This window comes from Heterodontus francisci, chromosome 15 (assembly GCF_036365525.1).
Source record: "Heterodontus francisci isolate sHetFra1 chromosome 15, sHetFra1.hap1, whole genome shotgun sequence".
Taxonomy (NCBI): Eukaryota; Metazoa; Chordata; class Chondrichthyes; order Heterodontiformes; family Heterodontidae; genus Heterodontus; species Heterodontus francisci.
In genome coordinates, this window is record NC_090385.1 from 77,400,107 (window position 1) to 77,413,794 (window position 13,688).

Consider the following 13,688-nt stretch of genomic DNA (forward strand, 5'->3'; position numbering starts at 1 on the left):
GGCAGTATACCTACCATTTCTCAATACACCAAGCAGTAGACAAGGGGCCCAGCCAGCAGTGCAACTTAATAAAATTGTCCCTAATGTTACAATACTGCAGATAGTACCCCTTTGATCATAGTGATCCACTGAGTATTTTTCCCCAAAGTATTTTCATCTTCCTCACAGATTATTAACTCTTCTAGAATAGATTCCATTCAAACAAATCAGGGTTTACATTGGAACATGGTGAACTTTTGTAGAACAAGTGAAGAGAATCAATCATAAGCTTAGGGTTGGACATGACAGTAACTTTTCATGTTTTAATATCAGAGGAATCATAGTTAATTGCTACCGTTGGTTCATTGCCTTGCACATAACATAATAAACTTGCAGAATAAGCTAAATGAACTTCAATATAGATATGTGCAAGGTAATACATTTTGGTAGGAAGAATAAGGCCACATACTCCTTGGAAAGTACCTAAATGAAGGAGAATAACAGAAGGATCTGGGGGTAGAAATACAGAATCACTAAAAGTAGCAACACAGGTTAAAAAGGCTATAATCACAGCTCCAGTGACCCGGGTTCGATTCTGGGTACTGCCTGTGTGGAGTTTGCAAGTTCTCCCTGTGTCTGCGTGGGTTTTCTCCGGGTGCTCCGGTTTCCTCCCACAGCCAAAAGACTTGCAGGTTGATAGGTAAATTGGCCATTATAAATTGTCACTAGTATAGGTAGGTGGTAGGGAAATATAGGGACAGGTGGGGATGTTTGGTCGGAATATGGGATTAGTGTAGGATTAGTATAAATGGGTGGTTGATGTTCGGCACAGACTCGGTGGGCCGAAGGGCCTGTTTCAGTGCTGTATCTCTAATCTAATCTAAAACAAGTGAACAAAGGAATGACATTCATTTCTAGAGGGTTAGAATTGAAAAGAAAAGAAATTATGTTAAGCGAGTTGAGAATCTTGATTAGACCACAATTGGAGTACTGTGAACACTTCTAGTCTCCATAATATAAAACGGGCATAGAGGCACTAGAGAAGGATGATACCAGAACTGAGAGGTTATACCTATCAGGAAAGATTGAACAGACCGGGGCTCTTTTCTCTAAAGGAGAGAACACTGAGGGATAACCTTGTCGAGGTCATTAAGATTATGGAATGTGTTTGATAGAGTAGATGAAGAGATGTTTCCACTTGCAGGTGAGATCAGACTAAGGAGCATAAATATAAGTTAGTCATGAATAAATCTAATAGGGAATTCAAAAGAAACTTCTTTACCCAGAGAGTGGTTAGAATGTGGAACTCGCGACCGCAAGGAGTAGTTGAAGACAATAGCATAAATGTATTTAAGAGGAAGCTAGATAAGCACAAAGGAGAAATGAACAGGTTGATATGTTGATGGGGGTAACTAGTTTTGTAATATTGCAAAAGGTGGCATATTAATGGCATTGCCATTTTACATAGAGAAAAGGAAAGATTAGTAGTTAACTTTACCACTCACCATCATTTCTGGAAAGAGTAAATATTGCCCACAATACATAACTTGGAATAAAACTTTATAACCATGAGTCAGCCTCTCAACAGAATGGTAAATCAGCTATATCATGCAAGGATGTCGCTACAATCTCACTAGGCTGAATAAAGGTGTGAGAATGAATCTGATTGATTACATCACTAAATTATACAGAGGACAGTGACTGATTAAAGACAGTGAATAACTTTATTAAATAGGCAACTGCTTGACTAATATTGTGTGCAATTAACTTGCAAGGTGTGATACATGCATTCCTGTGTAGCATCTGGGGCCATTTTACTATGTTAAATGCATTATACAATTGCAAGTTGTGGTTGTCGTTGTTGACCTAGGCTCTTAATATCATAAGACAATTGGTGGAAGTGAAACTTCACAATATTTTCAGTGTCACATGCCCTTGGATCATTCCCTTCTTCCTGCTGTCTCAATGTAGGCGTGGGAGTGTTAGGGATTGAAATCCTGCTCTGAGATGGAATGAAATTTTTTCCTTCTGAAAGATGGCCCTGTGGATGAATTGCGACAAAAGAGATCATTTTCCTTCATTTCTGGCTCTGCTTGGCCTGCTGGATGCTTGTTTTCTAGTCTCTGTTTCATCCATTCTTTCTCTTGCATTCCATCATTTTCCTCCTTCACCTCAGACACTTTAATTTCGCACTCTTTCAAGGGCCTCAATATGGTTTGAAATGACAATAAAGTAGCTGTGCAGATGAGAAAATAGAATTTCAGAATGCGCAACTATGAACTGTACACCACCTGTGGACTTTGATTTTAACAGATTACTGCATAAGACATCTGCCATGCCATGAGATCTCCACAAAGCCATTTACCCAAATGCTTAGCCGATGTATCTATTGACACCACGTGTCAGCCAATGAACTGTACTTTGTCAGCCAATGGGATGGAGGTGGAGTGAACTTATATAAGGACTTACAGCAAACTGTGTATTATACAGCAACCAAAATCTACTCAGCAACCAGCAAACAGAGTCTATTTAAACAGTGCACTGGAGAAAGCAGTCTATTTACTTAACAAGAGGTATCTATTTAGAGAGTCTTTACAAACTACATTGAACAACTCATATCTGAAACGACAGCAATGTTTTGCAATAAAAGCAGGGTGATTTCTCCAGCAAAATGCAGTTAGTGGAGGATGGTAACTTAATACAAATTATGTGGATAAAATCAATCCCAGTTACTTACAGAAGTGGGGTCTCCAGGCACAATTGATGAGGACATTAACCAATTACCTCTATTCTGGACAGGAATAGTGGTGTCACTATATGCAACAACATTTAGGTATTGAACTGAGGTCTTTGTGTGCTGATCCACTCAGGCACTGACCTTTGACCTCCAACTCCCCCCTGCAAATTGCAGGATCAGCTCATTTGCATACAGACTGAACACAACTCCCCTGTGTGGTTGGAAATTTATAATGCAGCTTTCAAAAAACATAGAGCAGCTGAAGGTATCAGCAGCATGCTGAGGAAACAACAAATAAGTAGCTAACTTGTTGTCAGACTGCAATGACCTTCAGATATCTTTAATACGTGGTATATGTGAAACACAAACATACGAACATACAAATATATGAATTAGGAGCAGGAGTAGGCCCCTTGAGCCTGCTCCGCCATTCAATAAGATCATGGCTGATCTGATTGTAACCTCGACTCCACATTCCAGCCTACATCCAATAACCTCTCACCCCCTTGCTTAGCAAGAATCTATCTACTTCTGCCTTAAAAATATTTAAAGACTCTGCTTCCACTCGCTTTTGAGGAAGAGAGTTCCAAAGGCTCACGACTCTCTGAGAGAAGATAATTTCTCCTCTTCTCTGTCTTAAATGGGCAACCCCTTAATTTTAAAAAGTGATCCCTAGTTCTAGGTTCTCTCACTAGAGGAAACATCCTTTCCACATCCACCCTGTCATGACCACTCAGGATCTTATATAAATGTTTCAATCAAGTTGCCTTACTCTTCTAAATTCTATGACTGTATCGGTGCCGTTCCTGCTCCCGTCCCGAACTAGAAAACTTTATCAACTTTGCTTCCAATTTCCACCCTTCTCTCAACTTTACATGGTCCATCTCTGACACTTCCCTTCCCTTCCCTTCCTCGACTTCTCTGTCTCCATCTCTGGGGATAGGTTGTCGACTAATATCCATTATAAGCCCACCGACTCCCACAGCTACCTCGACTACACTTCCTCACACCCTACCTCCTGTAAGGAATCCATTCCACTCTCCCAGTTTCTCCGTCTCTGACGCATCTGCTCTGATGATGCTACCTTCCATGACGGTGCTTCTGATATGACCTCCTTTTTCCTCAACCGAGGATTTCACCCCACTGTGGTTGACAGGGCCCTCAACCGTGTCCGACCCATTCCCCGCACCTCTACCCTCACCCCTTCCCCTCCCTCCCAGAACCGTGACAGGGTTCCCCTTGTCCTCACTTTTCACCCCATCAGCCTCCATATCCAAAGGATCATCCTCCGCCATTTCCGCCACCTCCAGCGTGATGCCACTACCAGTCGCATCTTCCCCTCCCTTCCCCTGTCAGCATTCCAAAGGGATCGTTCCCTCCGCGACACCCTGGTCCACTCCTGCATTACCCCCACCACCTCGTCCCCGTCCCATGGCACCTTCCCCTGCAATCGCAGGAGGTGTAATACCTGCCCATTTACCTCCTCTCTCCTCACTATCCCAGGCCCCAAACACTCCTTTCAGGTGAAGCAGTGATTTACTTGTACTTCTTTCAATGTAGTATACTGTATTCACTGCTCACAGTGTGGTCTCCTCTACACTGGGGAGACCAAGCGCAGACTGGGTGACTGCTTTGCGGAACATCTCCGCTCAGTCCGCAAGCAGGACCCTGAGCTTCCGGTTGCTTGCCATTTCAACACTCCCCCCCTGCTCTCATGCTCACATCTCTGTCCTGGGATTGCTGCAGTGTTCCAGTGAACATCAACGCAAGCTCGAGGAACAGCATCTCATCTACCGATTAGGCACACTACAGCCTGCCGGACTGAACATTGAGTTCAATAATTTCAGAGCATGACAGCCCCCCATTTTACTTTCATTTTTAGTTATTTTTTCTTCCTTGTTTTTACATTCTTTTTTACATTTTTTACAATCTTTTTTTGCATTTATTTCATTTCATCTTAGTTTGTTCAGTTTGCTTACCCATTGTTTTTTTTCAGGTTTGCACTTGCTGTTGTTCAATATGCAGTGTATTAACACCTAATCTGTACTAATGCTTTGTCTTTCAACACACCATTAACATATTGTTTGCCTTTGCTCCGTGACCTTTTGGTCAGCTATGTGGCCTGGTCCAATCTAGACCTCCTTTGTTATCTCTTGCCCCACCCCCACCTCACTTGCTTATAACCTGTGACTTTTCTAATATTTGTCAGTTCTGAAGAAGGGTCACTGACCCGAAACGTTAACTCTGCTTCTCTTTTCACAGATGCTGCCAGACCTGCTGAGTGGTTCCAGCATTTCTTGTTTTTATTTCAGATTTCCAGCATCCACAGTATTTTTCTTTTATTCTTCTAAATTTCTAACCTTTCCTCAAAAGATAAGCTGCCCATTCCAGGTATTAATCCTGTAAACCTCCTCTGAACTGCTTCCAACACATTTATATCCTTCCTTAAATAAGGAGACTAATACTGTACACAGTACACCTGATGTGGTCTCACCAATGCCCTGTATAACTGAAGCCTAACCTCCCTACTTTTGTATTCAATTCCCCTCACAATAGACAATGACATTCTATTAGTTTTCATAATTACTTGCTGAACCTGCATACTAACCTTTTATGATTCATGCACTAGGACACCCAGATCCCTCTGCATCTCAGAGCTCTGCAATATCTCACCATTGAGATAATATGCTTCTTTTTTAGTCTTCCTGCCAAAATGGACAATTTCACATTTTCCCACATTATACTCCATTTGCCAGATCTTTGCCCATTCACTTAACCTTTCTTTGTCCCTTTGTAGCCTCCTTGTGTCCTCTTCACAAGTTACTTTCCCACCTATCTTTGTGCCATCAGCAAATTTAGTAACCATACCTTCGTTCCCATCATCCAATTCATATATATAAATTATAAAAAGTGAAGCCCCAGCACTGATCCCTGCGGCACACCACTCGTTACATCTTGCCAACCAGAAAATGACCCATTTATACCTACCCTCTGTTGCCTGTTAGCTAGCCAATCTTACATCCATGCCAAAATGTTACCCCCTACACTTTTATTTTCCTCAGTAACCTTTGATGTGACAGCTTATCAAATGCCTTCTGGAAATCTAAGTACAGTACATCCACTAGTGCCCCTTTATCCACAGCATATGTTACTTTTTCAAAGAACCCCAATAAGTGGTTAAAATGATTTCCCTTTCACAAAGCCATGTTGACTCTGCCTCATTTCCTTGAATTTTGCTATGACTTCTTTAATAATAGCTTCTAACATTTTCGCTATTACAGATGTTAAGCTAACTGGCCAATAGTTTCCTGCTTTCTGTCTCCCTCCCTTTTTGAATAAAGGAGTTACATTTGCTATTTTCCAATCTAAAAAAACCTTCCTCGAATCTAGGGAATTTTGGAAAATTAAAACCAATGCATCAAATGTCTCTCTAGCCACTTCTTTTAGGACCCTAGGATGAAGTCCATCAGGACCTGGGGACTTATCAGCCTGCAGCTCCAACAATTTTTTCAGTACCACTTCCCTGGTGATTGTAATTTTCTTGAGTTCAACCCTCCCTTCCATTTCCTGATTTGCAGCTATTTCTAGGATGTTACTTGTATCCTCTTTATTGAAGACCAAGGCAAAACACCTGTTCAATTCATCTTCCATCTCTTTATTTTCCCTTATTAATTCCCCAGACTCACTTTCTATAGGACCAACGCTCACTTTGTTAAGCCTTTACTTTTTGAAATATCCATAGAAACTCTTACTATCTGTTTTTATATTTCTCGCCAGCTTTCTCTCTATTCGAATTTTTTTCTTCCTTATCAATCTTTTAGTCATTCTTTATTGTTTTTTATATTCTGTCTAATCTTCTGACCTGCCACCCATCTTTGCGCAATTATATGCTTTTTCTTTGAGTTTGATACTATCTTTGACTTTTTTCATTGACCACAGATGATGAGTCCCCCCCTTTGGAATTTTTCTTTCTTGGAATGTATCTGTTCTGTGTATTCTGAAATATCCCCTTAAATGTCTGCCACTACCTCTCTATTGACCTACCCCTTAACGTAATGTGCCAGTTTACTTTAGCTCGCTCTGCTTTCATGCCCTCATAATTGCCCTTATTTAAGTTTAAAACACTACTTTTGGACCAATTCTTCTCTCCCTCAAACTGAATGTAAAATTCAATCATATAATGATCACTGCTACCTGGGGCACCTTCACTATGAGGTCATTAATTAATCTTGGCACAATACCAGGTCTAGCATAGCCTGCTCTCTGGTTGGCTCCAGAACGTGCTGTTCTAAGAAACTATCATGAAAACATTCTATGAACTCCTCATCTAGGCTACCTTTGCCTATCTAATTGTTCCAGTCTATATGTAGGCTAAAATCCCCCATGATTATCGCCGTACCTTTCTGACAAGCTCCCATTATTTCTTCCTTTATATTCTGCCCTCCTGTGTGGTTACTGTTTGGGGCCTTGTACATCATTCCCACATATGAATTCTTGCCTTTATCATTTTTCAACTCTATGCAAACTGTCTCTACATCCTGGTTTCCTGAGCTTAAGTCATCCCTCTCTAATGTCCTAATACTATTATTAATTAACAGAGCCACCCCTCCACTTTTCCTAGCTTCTTGTTCTTCCTAAATATCAGGTACACTTCAATATTCAGGTCCCAATCTATGTCATCCTACAGCCATGTCGCTGTAATGGCTATTAGATCGTACTTATTTATTTCTACTTGCGCTTTCATTTTATTTGTTTTGTTTTGAATGCTATGTGCATTCAGATACAGAGCCTTTAGTTTTGTTATTTTATTGACTGCTAACTTACTCTTAGATTTGTACTCTCTATCCCTTCCTGTCACAGCCTGTTTATCTTTTCCGATATTAAAATGTTGTGGCACTTCAATTGGAGGAGCGTTGAAAGAAAGAGCCAGGGCATTAGCAGGAGGCGGAAAAGAGGAGTCCAACATTTTGTGGGGCTGACTGTTATAGTTCAGGATTTTTTGGGAACTTTTCATGCTAAGGACATAGATATGAATTATGTTGATGTGTGTTTTATTTAGCAAAAACTTACTTAATTGGGGTGAGCTTCTCTAGGTGTCCTCATGCTGAGTTGTGAATCAATAGGTAAATAAGTTCTCTTAGAGATCCAGGCCTAGAATTTCCATTTAGCCCCTTAAGCCTGCTCTGCCTTTCAATTAGATCATGGAAGACCTTACTCCACGTACCTATCTTTACCCCATATCCCTTAATACCTTCAGTTAACAAAAATCTATCAATCTCAGTTTTAAAATTAGCAGTTGATCGAGCATCAATTTTACTGAGCACCCGATGTCAGGCTGCATGGCAGGGTGGAGGGGTGCCAGAAGATCGCTCCGGCAGTGGCCCGACCTGGAGCCCGACACCAGGAGTCTTGGGCCAGATTTTCCCGGCAGTGCTGAGGCTCCATGGCTGCCCCCCTGCCGCTGGGCAATGGGACCCGGATTAACATATTTAAATTAATGAAATGAATACACTTAAATAAAATCACTAACGATCTTATCTTCGGGCGGCGATCTTCCATGTGACAGCTGGCACTTATGCGCCTTCACTTTTCCGTCCAGGGAAAGCAGGCATCACCGTGGTGGGGAAGGGGGGATCTTATGATTTTTATTGAAGGGACGGGAACAGGCTTTAATGCAAATTACTGGTGTAGGTGAGGGTGGGTAAGGGGAGACCTCTGCAGTTTGATCGGTTTGGTGGCAGAGGTCAAGTGTTGAACCTAAGTGTTTTTTTGGGGGACGGTGAGAGAGGGCAACTGTTGAATTTAATTGTTATTGGGTGGGGAAGGGGTGATCAATTTATTAGCGGTACGTTGGTGGGGGGGGAGGGGGTAGCCCTTTAAAAATTAAATGACCCGGAAGGGCTGGCTGCCCTTTAAAAAGGGCGCCAGCGCTTGTGCACAGGCAGCTGACACCATTGCCAGCATCACAGAGCACGCCCCCGCCCTCGCCATATAACTGGGAGGGGGTGCAGCCTGATTTATTTATTATGGCGGTGCGCGGCCCGCACGTGCAGGCTGCCAATTTTTTCAGCCCTTTGTGTGTAGAAATGTTTCCTAACTTCATTCCTGAATGGTCTGGCTCTAGGTTTTAGACAATGCCCCCTAGTCCTAGACACCCCAACCAGCAGAACCGCTTACATGTTCCACTTAATATCCTGAAAACTTCGATAAAATCACCTTTTAACCTTCTAAATTCTAGGAAATACAATACAATCAAAGTTTGTGTAATCTCTCTTCATATCTTAACCCTTGGAATCCAGCTATCATTCTGATAAATTTACGCTGCCCTCCTTCCAAATATAATATATCCTTTCTAAGGTGTGATGCCCAAAACTGCTCATAGTACTCCAGGTGTGGTCTAACCAGGGCTTTGGATAGCTGTCTGATGACTTCTACCTCCTTATATTCTATAAATAAAAGCCAGATTTCTATTAGTCTTTTTGATTATTTTCTACACCTATTCATGATATTTTAATGATCTATGGGGGTGAATGCGGAGGCAGGCGGGTGCGAAAATTCATGCCACCAGCCAGAATATCTGTTTGCTGGTAGCAACCCACCCCTGAACCATTTCCCAGAGGCGGGATGGGGGGGCAGCCGGGCTACCCACCCATAGTGGCAGGTAGCCAATTAAGGGGAATTAAAGGTCACTTAAGGCCTATTGTCAGAAGCCAACTTGAATTTTCCAGTTGGACTCTGGGCCCCCTGAGGCATTGGGGACTAGACCAGCTGCCTGGAGGTGGCCTCCCTGCAGCAGACCATGGGGCCAGCATTCCAGGCTGGCTTTGAGACGCTCCCCACCTGCCTGGCCACAGCTGCGGCCACAGGTTGCCCTGTGGAGGGGTTCCGCCTGGCAATGTTGGCCCAGCTGCAGCTTCCATTTTTAAATTTAAAAGTTAAGGAAGTTGGAGAGAGGGTGCCACAAAATGGAGGCACCTGTCTCTCTGTAACCTAAAAAGGCAGGCTGCTTGTTCTTTAGTGCTAGAGGGCCTCCGATTGGCCTTCCAGCTGCGAGAGCCCACCCACTACCCTTAGTTGGACAGCAAGCCTGCCGTCTTGTGGCTAATTGGCCAATTCAGGGAAAACCACTGCTGGGTGACTGTTCCCACACAGAGCGGGGTTGGACCCCCATTTAACCTTGATGCTGGGGTACCGACCCAAAGGGCAAAATCCTTCCCTCAGTCTCCTGCCATTCAGCCAATTTCCCAAACAGGTCAATATGTTCCCTTAAATTCCATGAGCTTTAACTTTAGCTAACAATTTCTTATGAGGAAGGTGTGGCAGACAGTGAGGATGATACCAATCGACTGCAACTCGGATATAGATAGGTTAGCAGAATGGGCAGGCAATTGGCAGATGCATTTTAATACAGAGAAGTGTGAAATGATGCATTTTGGCAGAGGGTTAGGGTGAGGTAACATAGACTAAATGGTGCAGTTCTAAAGAGTGTTCAGGGACAGAGAGACCTGGGGGTTCATGCGCATCGATCTTTAAAGCTGGGAAGACATGTTGAGAGGGCAGTTAATAAAGCAGATGGGATCTTAGACTTCAAAAATAGAGGTGTTGAGTACAAAAGCAGGGAATTTATGCTGAACCTTTATAAAACTCTGGTTAGGCCAGAACTAGAGTATTGCATTCAGTTCTGGTCTCCACGCTTAAGGAAAGATGTGAGTGAGGGTCCTTGAGAGGATGCAGAGTAGATTTTCCAGAATGGTTCCAGGGATGAGGGATTTTAGTTACGAGGTTAGTTTTGAAAAGCTGGTGTTGTTTTCCATGGAGCAAAGGAGATTGAGGGGAGATTTAATATGAACATGCAAATATACGAATTAGGAGCAGGAGTAGGCCACTCGGCCCCTCGAGCTTGCTCCGCCATTCAATAAGTTTATGGCTGAACTGATTTCTCCACATTACCACCTACCCTCGATAACCCGAGTGCCTGAGCCAGTAACTGAAACTCTTTTGTTTATTCTGGCTCTGAGTGATCCACAGTAACATACAAGTCATTCTGCAAATATCTTAAAGCATTTAAAGGATCCTACTCAGCTTTCTCCTCCAATCTGTGACTCCTGATGAGATACCTGCAGTGTCTCAGTAGGTTGTTCTTGGAAGGGCGACCACGCTTCAGTGACCAAAAATCATCCAGCCTCATCTTGGGTGAGCATGACTTGCCAGGATTCCCACCAAACAAGTAGTGAATCTTGTGTATATCATCATAGACTACCTGGTGAGCGAATCGAGGGCATGGCTCCTCTTCTTGAAGGCTCTTGTTCAGATTATCTTTTAAAGACTGATCATTTTTGCAGACACAGGACCAGTTATTCCAGGTGATGTCATAAATCCAAAAAGAATTCCAAATATTCTCTTCTCGTTTGTCCTTGTCTTTGCTGAGACCCGAGAGGACATGAATCTCATTCAGTTCTGGGTCAATTGTAGTCCTCTGAGTGAAACCGGTCATTGGAACCATACCAGAGTTCTTCTTTGTGCCATCAGATATTATTTCCACATGGTCACTGTTTACATCATAACTGAAGAAATCATTCAGATACGTCTTTGACCTCTGCCCACCAAATACGTAAATGCACCGATTTTTAGTATGAAAGAGCATGCAATGCCCAATCCTAGACTGCACATCTTCTGGTCCAGCATTGCATGAGTCCTCCCAAAGTAGCTTCCAAATGTTAGACAGACAATGGTAAGCAAAATGTCCACTGAATTGTGGTTCAGTAGCTCGAGTGTCATCAACATTCCTGTTGCAAGTTAGAGGTGTACAAGTTCATAGCAGATGTAGTTTAGTTTAGTTTAGAGATACAGCACTGAAACAGGCCCTTCGGCCCACCGAGTCTGTGCCGACCATCAACCACCCATTTACACTAATCCTACACTAATTCCATATTCCTACCACATCCCCACCTGTCCCTATATTTCCCTACCACCTACCTATACTAGGGGCAATTTATAACGGCCAATTTACCTATCAACCTGCAAGTCTTTGGCATGTGGGAGGAAACCGGAGCACCCGGAGGAAACCCGCGCAGACACAGGGAGAACTTGCAAACTCCACACAGGCAGTACCCAGAATTGAACCCTGATCACTGGAGCTGTGAGGCTGCGGTGCTAACCACTGCGCCACTGTGCCACCCGTAGATAGAGTAGACAAAGAAAATCTGTTCCCATTACATGATGGTACAAGGACTAGGGCACACAAATTTAAGGTTTTGGATCCGAGATGCGGGGGGATACGAAGAAGAAATTTTTATGCAGTGAGCGGCAATGACCTAAAACTCGCTGGCTACAAGGTTGGTGGAAGCGGAGATGATAAATGATTTTAAAAGGAAAGTGAATGGGTACTTGAGGGAAATAAATTTACAGTCCTACGGGGATAGAGATGGGAAATGGGACTGATTGGATTGCTCAACAGCAAGATGGCATGGACCTGATGGGCTGAATGGCCTATGACTTCTGGAAGTCCACATAATTAACGTCAATAGACATTACCCTGTCTGCTACTTTCGTCACCTCTTCAAAAAATCCAATCAAGTTCATCAGGCTTCATGTATTTTTTACAAATTCATATTCCTTTTCTCTGATCAGCTGAAAATTTTCTCGGTGTTCAGTCACTCTGTCCTTAATTATCAACTCTAGTAATTTCCCGACAACAGATATTAGGCTATTTTATCTCGAATTCCTTGATTTCCCCTTTCACTTTTCTTAAATAGCAGAGTGACATGCAATTTTCCAATCCAAAGAACAGTTCTTGAATCTAGAGAAGTTTGGAAGATTGTAGTTAGGGCAACTGCAATGTTCTCACCTACTTCCTTTAAAACCTTGGATGTAAACCATCTAGTCCTGGGGATTTGTCACTATTTAGTGCCATTATTTTCTTTATTAATATTATTTGCTTACGTTAATTTTGGTGAGTCCCTGTCCCTGATTCAGTACTAGTTTCCTTGGGATGCCCAGCATGCTAACCCCTTCCTCTTCTACAACTCTGATAAGAATTATTCAACATGTCTGCCTTTTCCTCATTTTTATTGACAATATCAACGTTGTTAGTTTTCATGGGGACCACATTGCTCTTGACCACACCCTTTATACTAAAACAGTTGTAAAAATAGTTTCTGTTGTTTTTGATGTTCCTTACAAGTTTATTTTAATATGCTCTTTTTATAGCTCTTACTATCTGTTTTATTACCCTTAGTACCTCTCTCTATCATCAGGATCAGTGGTTTCTTTTGCATTTTTGCATGTTTTCTCTTTGGCAAGAAGAGGTCTTGCCCTTTAGGGGTATAAACAAGTTCTGTATCACAAATTCTTTTTTGAACACCTTCCATTGACCTTCTGTCATTTTACTCAATAACAGATTTGCCCTGTTTACTATGAAAGTGTCTGTGCCATCACATTGAAGCCAGCCTTGCATATAGAGTCCAAATAACTGTTTTGTGTTTCTCCCTTTCAAACACTGCAATGACCTCTATCATATTATGATCATTATTAGATGAATTTTCACGCACCGTTAGGCTGTCAGCTAAATATGACTCTTTACTCATTACTAAATCTAATTTGGCATGCCCCCTTATTGGTTCTAAGATATATTGTTGCAGAAAGCGATCCTGAACATACTCAAGAAATTCACTACCTTTCTGTCTTGAGTCAGTCTGCTCGTGGCAGTCTATATGAAAGTTAAAATCCCCCATTAAAACCAATCTGCCTTTACTACATGCTTGTCTAATCTCTGTATTTATACATGCAACCACCTCACAACTTCTAACAAGGGACCTATACACAACTCCCACTATTGTCTGAAATCCTTTTCTATTTTGTAATTCTACCCATTCTCCACTGCCTGTTTACCTCTCTTTATATCCTTTCGTATCATTGAAGTGATTTCATCCTTAATCACTAAGGCTACTCCTCTCCCTCTATCATTTTCCTG

At 42.3% G+C, this 13,688-nt stretch overlaps 1 pseudogene; it reads right to left on the reverse strand.

Moving 5' to 3' along the window:
- Positions 1-1,961: 1,961 nt before the first annotated feature.
- Positions 1,962-11,516, reverse strand: LOC137377430 (muskelin-like; annotated as a pseudogene).
- Positions 11,517-13,688: the final 2,172 nt, after the last annotated feature.